At 33.0% G+C, this 12,994-nt stretch overlaps 1 long non-coding RNA gene across 2 annotated transcripts in view; it reads right to left on the bottom strand.

Moving 5' to 3' along the window:
• The window catches only part of LOC144287923 (uncharacterized), a 151,709-nt gene that overhangs the window by 74,294 nt on the left and 64,421 nt on the right, over window positions 1–12,994 (bottom strand). For both annotated transcript variants that reach the window (XR_013355746.1, XR_013355745.1), the window contains exons 2-3: window positions 4,670–4,779; window positions 4,118–4,135 (exon numbers count right to left, since the gene is read on the bottom strand). This is a non-coding gene — a long non-coding RNA (uncharacterized LOC144287923). The remainder of the gene's footprint in view (window positions 1–4,117; window positions 4,136–4,669; window positions 4,780–12,994) is intronic.

Raw genomic sequence — 12,994 nt, 5'->3', positions numbered from 1 at the left:
CTGCAAATTCCCTTCTGTAGTATTTAGGGGAAATAAACTATTTTTCCTTTTGGTGATGAGGTTAGAAGAGTTGTGTCCATGGGGTGGGTATAGTTATCAGTGGCTCCTCTTAGTGAGAGAGCTGTCATTATTGCATCATAGTTAAATCAGCAGCAAGGCTAATGTGTAGGCTTATTACGTACTGATCAGAATTTCAATATCTCCTCTTTGAATTCAAATGCTAACTTGAAAATTGGCACTGCTATGAAGAAATTTTGATTTATCTTTATAGTCCACTCTACAAGTGAGAAATTATGTAAGTAGGGAATAGGTTAAAACAACTTATGTTGATATCACTTATCATGTCTGATGTTTTACCCTTACTAATCAAAAGTTTCTTCTGAAATGCCGTTACCATATTTATGAAACACTATATTGAAATTATATTTTCCCATATAAGTTGGATGCATTTACATGTACATTAAAAAGCTTCTATATTTTTTTTGTTAGATGTTAATCTCGTGGGTATTTTATGTTAAAAAGAGGAAATACTTTTGGATGAAAAGTAAGGGCATTTTGATGCTCACAATGCAGGAACTTCAGTGTATATGAACTTTCCTTCTTGTTGTTCATTTCTAGATCTTCCTTCATCGTTTCCAGAAAGGACAGTCACCTGAATACCTAATGTTCCCAATGGGATTGCCCTTCCTCCAGGCCAGTAGTCATTAATTACAGAAGAGAACAGTTGCATGACTGTTCCAAATAACTACTTAGAGATTACTGATAGCTCAACTTTCTTTAAGGCACCATCAGGTCAAAACTTACATACTAATCTTCATTTATTTAAGTTCCAGGATCTCAGGTCCATCCTTCTTCATTTTGATTTATACTCTATGATACTCTATATAACCACTAATATATCCCAATTTCACATCCGTCCTCACCCTCTTGAATATTTTATCAAACTTCCAATATCTTTACTTCTTTTCTGTAAGTTCCTTTGTCTTCTTAATCTAAAAGACTCCAATGATAGCGCTCGCTTAGTATGCCTTGCAAGTGAAGCTTTTAGGCACTAGCAAAGATGGAGCTAGTGTAGGTTTCTTCATGTCTTCATTTACAAAAATTTTATCCTGTTTCCTCCTACAAAATCTACAAAATAATTTGTTTCAATGAAGCACATATGAGATACACTTCTATGTTATGTAATACTTCATATTCAGACTTTTTGTTTGATCTCATTCAGACATTAAAACCTTTGGAATTTGGTTTACAATATTTCTTTTCTCCCCTCCTGCTTTTACCTCTTCTGTATGACTTCAAACTTCATGTAGAGAATTAGTCCAGAAATGTGCCACTCAGCATCTCGGATCTTATTTCCAAAAACTATTTCCTCTGTATCACCTTGGTCTACACCCTCATTGTCGTACCTCGACACCTTTATGATTGGCAAGTACACTGATTCTGACTTAATTATCTGGCTACTTTAGAGTGATATTTGCCTGCAAGAATACTAGTCTCCTGTTCACTGTAGTTCCTGTAATGTACCCTACTTAGTCACAGCCCCTGGTCCACAGAAACAACCTTTATTATCAATCCCTGTAGGTCTTTTCATTGGCAGAGATCTACAAGAATAAGCCAAAGCTATTGCTATATTATTTGAAAATAGTGAGACAAGATATTCAAGGACTGAGTGGTACTGAAGTCTGCTCAGAGAGACTATTAATAATTGGCTCAAAGGGTCGACTGTACACATCTTTTCCCAACTTGGCATTCATGATGTCACACTGGTATCTTCAATTTTGTATACCATGAATTAAGGGTTTATTTACTTATTTATTATTTAGTTAGTAAAGCTAGTTGTTAAAGACTAACGCAAAGTCAAAGTTCTTGAAAATTGCTTAAAGAAAACAATAAAATCTAGATGTTTTATAATCCCTGAATTTGTACACTCTAGTGAATACTGTCCAATTAATTTCAGATATTGATAACATTAGTTATTTATCTTTTGAACAAATTTCATAAGACATTAATGATCTATAATTTGTTGACCATGATTCATATTTTAAACAGAAAAAAATAGGGATCCCTGGGTGGCGCAGCGGTTTAGCGCCTGTCTTTGGCCCAGGGCGTGATCCTGGAGACCCGGGATCAAATCCCACGTCGGGCTCCCAGTGCATGGAGCCTGTTTCTCCCTCTTCCTGTGTCTCTGCCTCTCTCTCTCTCTCTCTCTCTCGCTCTCTCTCTCTGTGACTACCATAAATAAATAAAAATTAAAAAAAAAAATAAACAGAAAAAAATAAGTGGATAATTGAAACAATGAAGTAAGACCTTTTTTCCTCTAAAGCATTATTATTATTTTAATTTTATCAAGGCAAATATTTTAATATTTATGTAACTACTTAAGAATCATGACTAGCATTTTACTGTTCTTAAGAAATATAATTAGTACATAATTTTGAAATGGGGAAAGAAAAGCAAAAAGTAATTGGAAAATTGCAGAAATTTGGTAGGAAACAGAATATATCACCAGCTATTTTATGTGCAGGACGCCATACCTTATGGTCAGAGACTGTAATAGGCCAGACAGCAATCCCAAGAAAATGGCTCACTAGGGATCTCCAAAAAGAAATCACTGTATAGTTAAAGATGCTAGGAAAATATTAGGGCTGTCCAAAATTACAGATTTTTGCACTGAATGAGATCTGATAAACTAAATTTAATTCATAGTAAAAAGCCAAAGGACACACAGTTGGATCAACAAAGGAGAATGTATTTAGGGCTATTTATTTTACTAAATAAAAATAAAATGAAACAAATAATGATTCAGCTAATTTTGATATTTGTATTACTTCTGAAAAAATTAACTAAAAAGATATGTTTACTCAACAATATTAAAGTAGAATATTTAGTATTATACATGATTCTGCTCTAATTTATTTTTAAATTCTAAAACCATTGGATGTATCTTTGAGACAGTAAAATTATATGTATTATAGATGTTTTTTACACCTCCTAAAAATATCTAACATTCAGCTTATAGAAGCTATCACTAATACCACTGCATAGTGGAAATTTTTAATATCTTTGATAAAATTCAAACCTTTGTGATTTAAGCTCATTATAATATAAAACTAGAGGTAAAATCTGAATCACTACAACACATAATGCCGTAACAAATGAGACCAAAAGAACCTCTAGAAATCTTTTCTATGAATACTAAGGATTCAATTTCCCAAGTGTGATAGTTTGCAAAAACAGATCTATTATGTCACCACTCCTTATGTTCCTTCCAATTGTTCTCCCACTCTGAACCCTAGCTAAACCACCTGATTTACTTTAGCTAAGGAGATGTGAACAAATGACATAAGCAGAACCTCAACAAAACACTTACCTATTTCTACTTATATGCTTCTATCTCTACCATTGCTCTCAGAGCATTCCTGGGCTGGTTTGCTTTGAGGTTTGCTTTGAGACGAGGTAGAAGACTCATCAAGCAGATGCAATTTCTACCAGTCATCCCACTGGAAGCCAACAACCATCTGAGCACAGGCATGTGCACTAGCCCAGCATAAACCAACAACCATCTGAGCACAGGCATGTGCACTAGTCCAGAATAAACCAAAAGAACCCAGAAAAGCCAAGTCTAAATTACCAAACCACAGTCCTATGTGCCAAATAAATGCTTATTAATTTTAGAAACTGATATGGGGCTTGTTATAAATCTGATTGAGACAATAAAGACAATAAGCATCTGATAAACTGAAATTTTTGTCTTCCTTCTGTTATTTTATGATATTTGTTTGAAAATTCTAATATTTAAAAAATTGTCATTTTCAGTTAGCAATGATATGTTTTGCTGTATACAATTATAATAGTAAATTCACTGATAAATTCATTGTTTTATATGCATTTTATCAAATCAGAAAAATGTCATGGTCAAGTGAAAACTGCAGTGATGATATTATTTAAAATTTTCATAAGCTCTTCAATTTAAATGAAATAATAATGCTATTAGTAAATGGAATTTCAGAATACTGTATTTTAAGTTTTAAACTGAAAATAAGATGACATGTGTTACTAATTATTTATATAGGACATTAAAAAAGTACAAGTGCTTTAAAGTACATTTAAATCATACCTCTAATCTGCATTCAACCTAGGAAAAAATCAGACATATATTCTGTAAGATTATCTTGATACTCATTTAACAGACATTATATGAAAAGGGCCAATTTAAATTTTTTAAAAAGATTTATTTATTTATTTATTTATTTATTTATTTATTTATTTATTATACACATATAGAGAGAGACAGAGAGAGACAGAGAGAGAGAGGGGCAGAGACACAGGAGGAGGGAGAAGCAGGCTCCATGCCGGGAGCCTGACCTGGGACTCTATCCTGGGACTCCAGGATTGCACTCTGGGCCAAAGGCAGGCGCCAAACCGTTAATCCACCCAGAGATCCCCCAGTTTAATTCTAGAAAACTGGGTTACTTTAGACTAGCTTCATCTATTTTTCTGATAGACATAGCCAATTATTAAATCAGAGATAATATGTATGTTTTTGAATGGCTTCACAACCAACCACTTTTCTCCTACAATAGCATCAAGTCATGTGTCCCACAGTTCCTGAACCAATCTTAAAGTAGGCAGTACAGTACTAGGTAAACTTTGTAATTAAGTTAAATACCTCAGATGTCAGATATGAGAGCCAACAACAGTCACTGTGTTTCCAAGTCGCCTTTACTGATGACATGTCCAAAAATTTGGTTTTCCAGAGACAAACTTCCATATAGCCACCTGTATAGTACAGAAAGTGAGTCCAAAATCTGATGCAGGTATATAAAGGAATTTAATAAATGATAAGTGTTATCTAATACATTGAATAAAAGATGAATTAGCCACTTAGTGGTTTTCAAAATAGATTATCTGATAAAGTGAAGTTAAGTACATTCTCCACTTCTTTCCATCACTACCAACAAAACACACCATTTTTTGTATGGGTATGTGAAATATCTATACATCAATATCTGTACCCATATGCATTGGTTTGCATGGGCTGCTATAATGAAGTATCACAGATTGGAGGTTTTAAATAACAAATTTATTTCCTCATTCTTCTGGAGCTTACAAGTCTAAGATCAAAATGTTGGCAGGATTGTGATCTGAGGTGTCTCTTCTTGGCTTCTTATGGTCATCTTCTGTGTCTTCACATAGGCTTCCCTTTGTGTGTGACTATGTTTTAATGTTTCTTATATGGGTATCAGGCATATTGGATTAGGACCTACTCGTGTGACTTCATTTTACCTTAATTACCTCACTCAAGTCCCTATCTCCAAATGCTGTTACATTCTAAAGTATTGGGGGTTGGGAACTCAGCATACAGTTTTTAGTAGAATACACTTCAGCCCATAACACCACACATAAGACACAGATATACTTCAAAATACATGACATTGTAATATAACACATAAAACATATCATCATAAAAAAGAAAGTCTAGAATCTATACAAAAAGGAAGAGTTATATATTTGTTAAAATAAAAAACAAAGAAAAACTCCCCATGGTAAAATTTATGATTAGCAAAATGGAGGAATATACAAAGATTCAGAAAAGCAGTTGCAAAACACACCTCATATTATCTCCTCAAAAAAGCTCTAAATATTAATATGAAGAAAACAAAGATCCTTGGAGAAAGAATACAATCAGGACCAGGGCAGAATGGAGAAGGAAAATCAATATATTAGATTTCTATTCGTCACAAATCATGTCTTTCTGAGCTTGATATATACCCTTTGGATACTGTACCTAATCCTACCAAGCATCTCTGAGTGAAGATCAGCTTCTCTGGTCAAGACAAATTTTCTCAACTACCATATTCCATTCTGTAGAGAAAGCTGAGATGCTGACTTCCCTATTCTAGCTGGTCTCAATGGCTTAAACAGCTCTCTTGACATCATCATGATGGCTGATAGTACTATCAGAGGAGGAAAGTCCAAGTTGGCAGGGGATTGGTTACTCTAGCTCACTTATGGGAAGTGGGGACTCACTCACAGCCTCTTGCCATTACCTGCTGTCTCAGATGATTGTCTTAGTAGTATCAGTGGTCTGTATGAATACATCAAAAAGAGAGCAAAGTGGAGATTCAAGTTTCCAACCTACTCCAGAATATCTATATGACATCTCTAGGATATAGTAGTATCGTGAAGAATGTTTCTGACCCAGCTTTGAGCTATAATGCTTTTTAACTATCCAGGGCAATTAAACTGCAATATTGTTGAGGCACACTCTTAAATATATGCCTCAGGCACATGATTGAATTACGGAAGTGAGTTAGTTACTCTCCTGGTGAGTGGGTCTTACAGATTCTTTATAATCACAGCTCTATATCACTTTTTCCTTCCTAATAAAGGAGTTCTTTTTAATTCTCACAAAACCCTATGAGCTAGGAAGACATTATATACTAGTTTTGGCATACGTAAAAATCTCAGGTTCCATCCCTTAACATGAATAGGAACTGAGTTATTATTTTGTAACATGGGATTGTGCCACTATAAGGACCCTTTCCAAACTGTTCCATGCCCTACCTATAGTGATATACCATGTCAATCCAAGGACTATTGATAATCCTTTTAGGACTTGATTTTAGATAATTTTTCATCCCACTCAGAGTGGATGAACTGATACATTAGCACTCAAAAGCATCCCTAAAGTTTTGGCTTTTTGAAATTTCACAATAATGAGGACATTTTTACATCATTTATCATGAATTGTAGACAATTTTCTTCCTAAAGACTCATTTTTTGTCTTTGTCACAATATAATTACTTAATATCATCCTTCTATATACACTTTAAATACCACAACATTAACACACCTTAAAGCTTTACAAAGAGAACATACACATTGTTTTTCATTCTATGATAAATGACACATTTCTTTCCTAGTAAGAGAAGGATCAAATATAAAAGAATTAAATTTTGTTTAAAGCATATTTAGATATTAAAGAAATAGATGAGGTAGAAAGTACATTTTTGAATGTCATTGCAGTTACAACAGAGATACCAAAAGTAGGAGTCTATTGATAGAATTCCAGTAAGCACGGTTTAATTCCGAATCAGCCACAGTTCTGATTCAGATAGAAAAATCTTTTTTCAATCTACTTTGTGCACGTTGTTAGTGAACATATTAGTTAATGACCTGAAGGCAAATCCCTGACAATGTGATTTTGTGCTAATTGTGTGGAAAAATATTTCTAGCTTTTAAAAATGCTACATTCTGAGATGCTATAGGGAATTCATCTTCCCTATTTGAGCTATTCTATTCAACCTTCCTCAAGGGCACTGAATCATATTGAATGAGTCATCCAGTATTCACATCATATCTAAAATCAAGGGAAATTCTCAAGAGGCAATATCAGGAATTAAACACTCTCATTCTGTTTATATTCAGTTGACATTAAAATAAATAAGTTATAAAATCAAATGTATTAAGACTATAGATACTTTAGTATCTCATTTTCATAGTGCCTTATATTAAAATGTCAAACCTTTAGCCATATTATAACAATATTTTTATCTTAACATTTGTAAAAGCTCATTTTAAATGTTTTCTTTAAAACATTTTTTCTTGATTGTTAATCGAATTAAATACACTAGGCTCAGGATCCCTGGGTGGCGCAGCGGTTTAGCGCCTGCCTTTGGCCCAGGGCGCGATCCTGGAGACCCGGGATGGAATCCCACGTCGGGCTCCCGGTGCATGGAGCCTGCTTTTCCCTCTGCCTGTGTCTCTGCCTCTCTCTCTCTCTCTCTCTCTCTGTGTGTGTGACTATCATAAATAAATAAAAAAATAAAAATAAATAAAAATAAATAAAAATAAACAAATACACTAGGCTCCTGTTAAAATAAATGTATGCTTCGTGAATGTGCTGATTGAAGGAAGACCAGTGCTTCGGAAGCCTTAGGTTGAAAAATATTAAAGATATGTTAAAGGTATGCTAAAGGATGACAGTGTAAAATACATGTAAGTTTTAAATTGTTGCAAGAACATTTGCTGTTGATTTTAATATGATTCTTTTTAAGATTCTATTAATTAATTTATTTGAGAGAGAGAGAGAAAACAGGTCATGATCTTTGTGTCCTGGGATCCAGCCCTACTTTGTGCTCTTTACTCAGCAGGGAATCTGCTTCTCTTTTTCCCTCTGTGTGCTCTCCCTCTCACTCTCTCTCTCAAATAAATAAAATCTTTTAAAAAGTAAATAAATATAAAAGCTTATTTAAAGATATTAAATCTTTTGATTCATAACACATAATGGGCTTGAGGATATTTACATATTAAATTTGTTCATTATTTTCTTTCCAATCAACCAAATATAAATATGAATATTCTAGAAACATTCAGGTTTGTAAGTTAAAATTTCTTACATTTTCAACTGCTTTTGATTGCATTTTTCACATAATGTGAATTCCCATACTCTACCCTTGCCACACACAACCATGGCATCTTTTCTAATGTACTTAATGTATATATTTTCAATCCATCTAACTTATGTTGAATTAGGTATAACAATGTCTTTTAAAAATTATGTAGTTTTGGGATACCTAGGTGGCTCAGTGGTTGAGCATCTGCCTTCAGATCAGGGCATGATCCTGGAGTTCCGGGACCAAGTGCCACATTCGGCTCCCTGCATGGAGCCTGCTTCTCCCTCTGCCTGTGTCTCTGCCTCTCTCTCTGTGTCTCTTATGAACAGATAAATAAAATCTTTAACAAAAAAAAATCAAGTTTTGTTTTGAAATGTGCTTTCATTTTTAAAAAACAGTATTGTCCTATAAACTATATTATGTTCTTACTTTTTCCATTCGACATTATGTTTTTTGAACCATATTGAGGCTCTTCTATAATAAATATAATTCATTATATTTGATATATTCATTTATCATACCACCACATAGCTAGAGCTCACAGTTATAAATCTACTCTCCAATAATGGATTTGTAATTTGTCTACACCTCTGTGCTACTCAAAACTACAACACTGCGATGACTATCTTTATTAATATCTCCCTGTAGACTTGTGGAAAATATTTTTAGGGGTACTCTACTATGAGACTAATTGCTACACATGGGATATTTGCATATATGTTTTTACTAGACATTATTAACATCTCCAGAATGCCTGCAAAACTTCATATTCCCATGAGCAATGCTTAAAGTTTCCAATTTCCCAACATTACATTTCATCATATTGCCTTTACATTTTGCCAATCTGCTGCTTGCAAGATAGGTATGCAATTTTTGTTTTAATATATATTTCCATATTTACTGATTAAGCTGATTGTGAACATATCAGCTATGTGGATATTTCCTCAAAAGGCAATGTAACAAATTAACAGATGTTGGACCAACACAGCCTAAGGGCACACCCTGCCTCCATCATTACTTAGACAAAAATAAGTGTGGATACATTATTTACCTGTTCATGCCTCAGTCTATACATCTGTAATGAGGATAGCCATAACTCTGTGAATGTTAAATAAATTAATATGTATACATGCTTAGTGCAGTGTCTAGTACACAATAGTTGCTATATAAATGCTAACTATTATCTTTATTCATGTCCTCAGCACATTTCTCAAATATTTCCTTTGGTTGTTGAACTGAATGATTTCCTTTATAATATACATTAATCATTTGCTTATATTCACATTACATATATCACACCCAGTCTCTCATAGAGCAGTTAACTTTCCCTATAATGAAGTTTTTTATTAAAGATCTTTCACTTTTACCTAACCAAAGTAAAAATTATTTGGCACACTCTGTACTATAAGGATTTGTTTTTAAAGAAATTTTCCTAACTCTGTGGTCACAAAACTCTCCATTTTCTTATGTCATTAACTTTAATTTTACTTTTGACATTTGGGTATTTAATCTATGTAAAGAAATCTTTCACCCAATTTTGTAATCCACGTTTTGAAGTCCATATGCTGAGTCAAATTTCCATATATCATCTACTAATGAAATGTGTAAAAATGTGTAATTTTCCCACGGCCCAATATACATACAACCACTTATCAAATATGAAGTAATCACATGTGCATGGATCTGTTTCTGTGCTTTCATCTTTCAGCCTTTTACAGAAACTACACTTTTTTACTATTATATCTTTGTTAAGTATCTTGTCTAATAATGACACACAGCTATATGCATATAATGTATGTATATTTAACTTTTCATTTTTTTAAAGATTTTATTTATTTATTCCTGAGAGAGACAGAGAGAGGCAGAGACATAGGCAGAGGGAGAAGCAGGCTCCATGCAGGAGCCAATGTGGGACTCGACCCTGGGACTCCAGGATTACACCCTGAACCAAAGGCAGACGCTTAACTACTGAGCCACCCAGGTGTCCCTAACTTTCCATTTTTGAATTATAATAGATACCCTTAACTTTATCTTGATACATAAATTATAGTATAGATGTAGTTTCCCAAAAGCATCTCCTAGAAATCTGTTGGAAATTCATTGAGTATATGGATACATTTTAGCAGAATTGATATATTTAAAATTAAGTTTGCCCATCCATGAACATGTTTCAGCTTTTACTGAGGTCCTCTTTATAAGATTTATACATAATACAAAAGGCTGAAGACTCAAATCAGACTCACAGTAATTATAGTTTTTCTTATAAGAAATTATAGATTTCTTACCAGCAATCTAAAAGGTCCAGGCAATCACAAAGAACATAAACATGGCTACGCCTGAGAATTCTCTAGCTCCCTGGGTCCTTTATTCATATATCTGAAAGCACCAGGACTTAGAATTCACATATGAGGTTTCAAGTGATTAAAGCAGGACATACATTACAAAAAGGAAGATATTTCAATTGTAAAATATCTTCTTTTTATATTCCCATAATTTATATGATTGTATTCCAGGGTATTAAGTTCCACAATCCAGATTCCGGCTTTATTAACAATCCATAATCCAGATTCTGGCTTTATTAACAATTAGCATACTGAGAGATAAGATACATCCTGCTAAAATACCATATAGTTTAGGGCTCTCTATTATCCTTCCACTAAAAAATAACAACAGCAGGTATGGTTAATAATTTTAATAAGAGTAGTTTAGGGGTACCTGGGTGGCAGAGTCGGTTAAATGACCAACTCTTCAGCTCAGGTTGTGATCTCAGGATTGTGAAATCAAGCCCCGCACAGACTCTCTGCTTGAGATTTTCTTTCCCTCTTACTCCCTCATGCTTATGCTCTCTTTCTCAAATAAATAAATCTTAAAAAAAGGGAGAGAAAGAGTACTTTATTTTATTTTATTTTATTTTCTTCCCTACTGCTCCTTCTTACTTGGTAAGTTATTTACATTTTGAGCAGTAAGTTCTTATGCATTCTTTGTTAGTGTAATTTCTAGATAATATTCTTGTTATTATTAGCCTAATGTTTTTAAACAGGTATAGTTGGTCATTGCTACTGATTTCTATTTACTACTGATATCCATTTTGTGTCTGGTACCTTAACTGAATTTTGTATTCTAATTGTTGTGTATTGCTTCTATGTCAAATATCATACTACGTCTACATTAGGCCAATTATGTCTCCTCTTTCAATTTTTACATCTCTAATTTTATTTTTTATTATATGTAATTGACCAAGACATCTAGTATAATAAGAACAATACTGATAACAGAGAATATTTTTCTCATTTCTGACCTTCATGACAAAGCATCAAAAAATTACCAATTAAAAACAGATTTTATAAATAACACTTATTAAATTATAAGAAAATTACTTTCTCACCCTAGTTTCCTGAGTTTTAAAAATATTAAAATGCTCAATACTTTATTGGGCTAACTAGTCTAATCAGGGAAAAAAAAAAGAGAAGACACAAATTACTAATATCAGCAATGAAAGAGAGGACATCACTACAGATTCTATGCACATTAAAAGGAAATTAAAAGACTATTATAAATGACACCATGTCCACCAATTTGATAACCTAGATGAAATGGACCTATTCTTGTTAATACACAACTAAAAGATTCATACAAGAAAAAGAAAATTTGAGTAGAACTATATCCAATAAAGGTATTCAATCAGTAATTAATAACCTTCAAAAAAGAAAATACCAGGCTTACATGGGTTCATCAAAAAATTCTACCAAACAAGGAAAAAAATATACCAATTCTCTATAATCTTTTACAGATGGTAAGAGCAAAGGGAATACTTCCTAACTCATTTTATGAGGTCAGCATTACCCTAAATCAAAACCAGGCAAAAATATTACAAGAAAAAAAGATATAAACCAATATCTCTTGTGAACACAAATGCAAAAATCTTCAACAAAATATTAGCTAATTCGATCCAACAATGTATGAAAAGTATTATACAAAAAAAAAAAAAGAAAAGAAAAGTATTATACAACATAACTAAGTAGGATTTATCCCAGGTATGTAAGGCCAATTCAACTTTCAAAAATAGATTAAGGTAATACATCATATTTATAGGCTAAAGAAGAAAAATCACATGATCATATCAATACATATGGAAAAAGCATTTACAAAACCCAACATCCATTTATGATAAAATCCCAGCAAACTAAGAATGGAAGGGGATGTCTTTGACATGATAAAGACTATCCATAAAAGCCTACAGCTAACATTATACCTAATGCCAAGAAACAAGAATCTGTGCTGCTAAGATCAGGAACAAGGCAAGGATGTTCCCTCTCACCACTCATTTTCAGTATTGTACTAGAAGTACTAGTGAATAAAATAAGGCAAGAAAATGAAATAAAAGGTATGTAGATTTGGAAGGAAGTAATAAAACTTTGTTCCCAGCTAACATAATTATCTAGGTAAAAATTGCAGAATTGACATACACACACACACACACACAAAAAAAAAAAACCCTCCTGATACAAGGTTAATATAAAAACAATTCAACTGCTTTTGTATATATCAGTAATGAACAAATGACATATGAAATTAAAAACACATTACCATTTACA

The sequence above is a fragment of the Canis aureus genome, chromosome 17 (assembly GCF_053574225.1).
Source record: "Canis aureus isolate CA01 chromosome 17, VMU_Caureus_v.1.0, whole genome shotgun sequence".
NCBI lineage: Eukaryota > Metazoa > Chordata > Mammalia > Carnivora > Canidae > Canis > Canis aureus.
The sequence above is the reverse complement of the archived record's forward strand: the minus strand, read 5'-3'. Positions and strand labels throughout refer to the sequence as shown.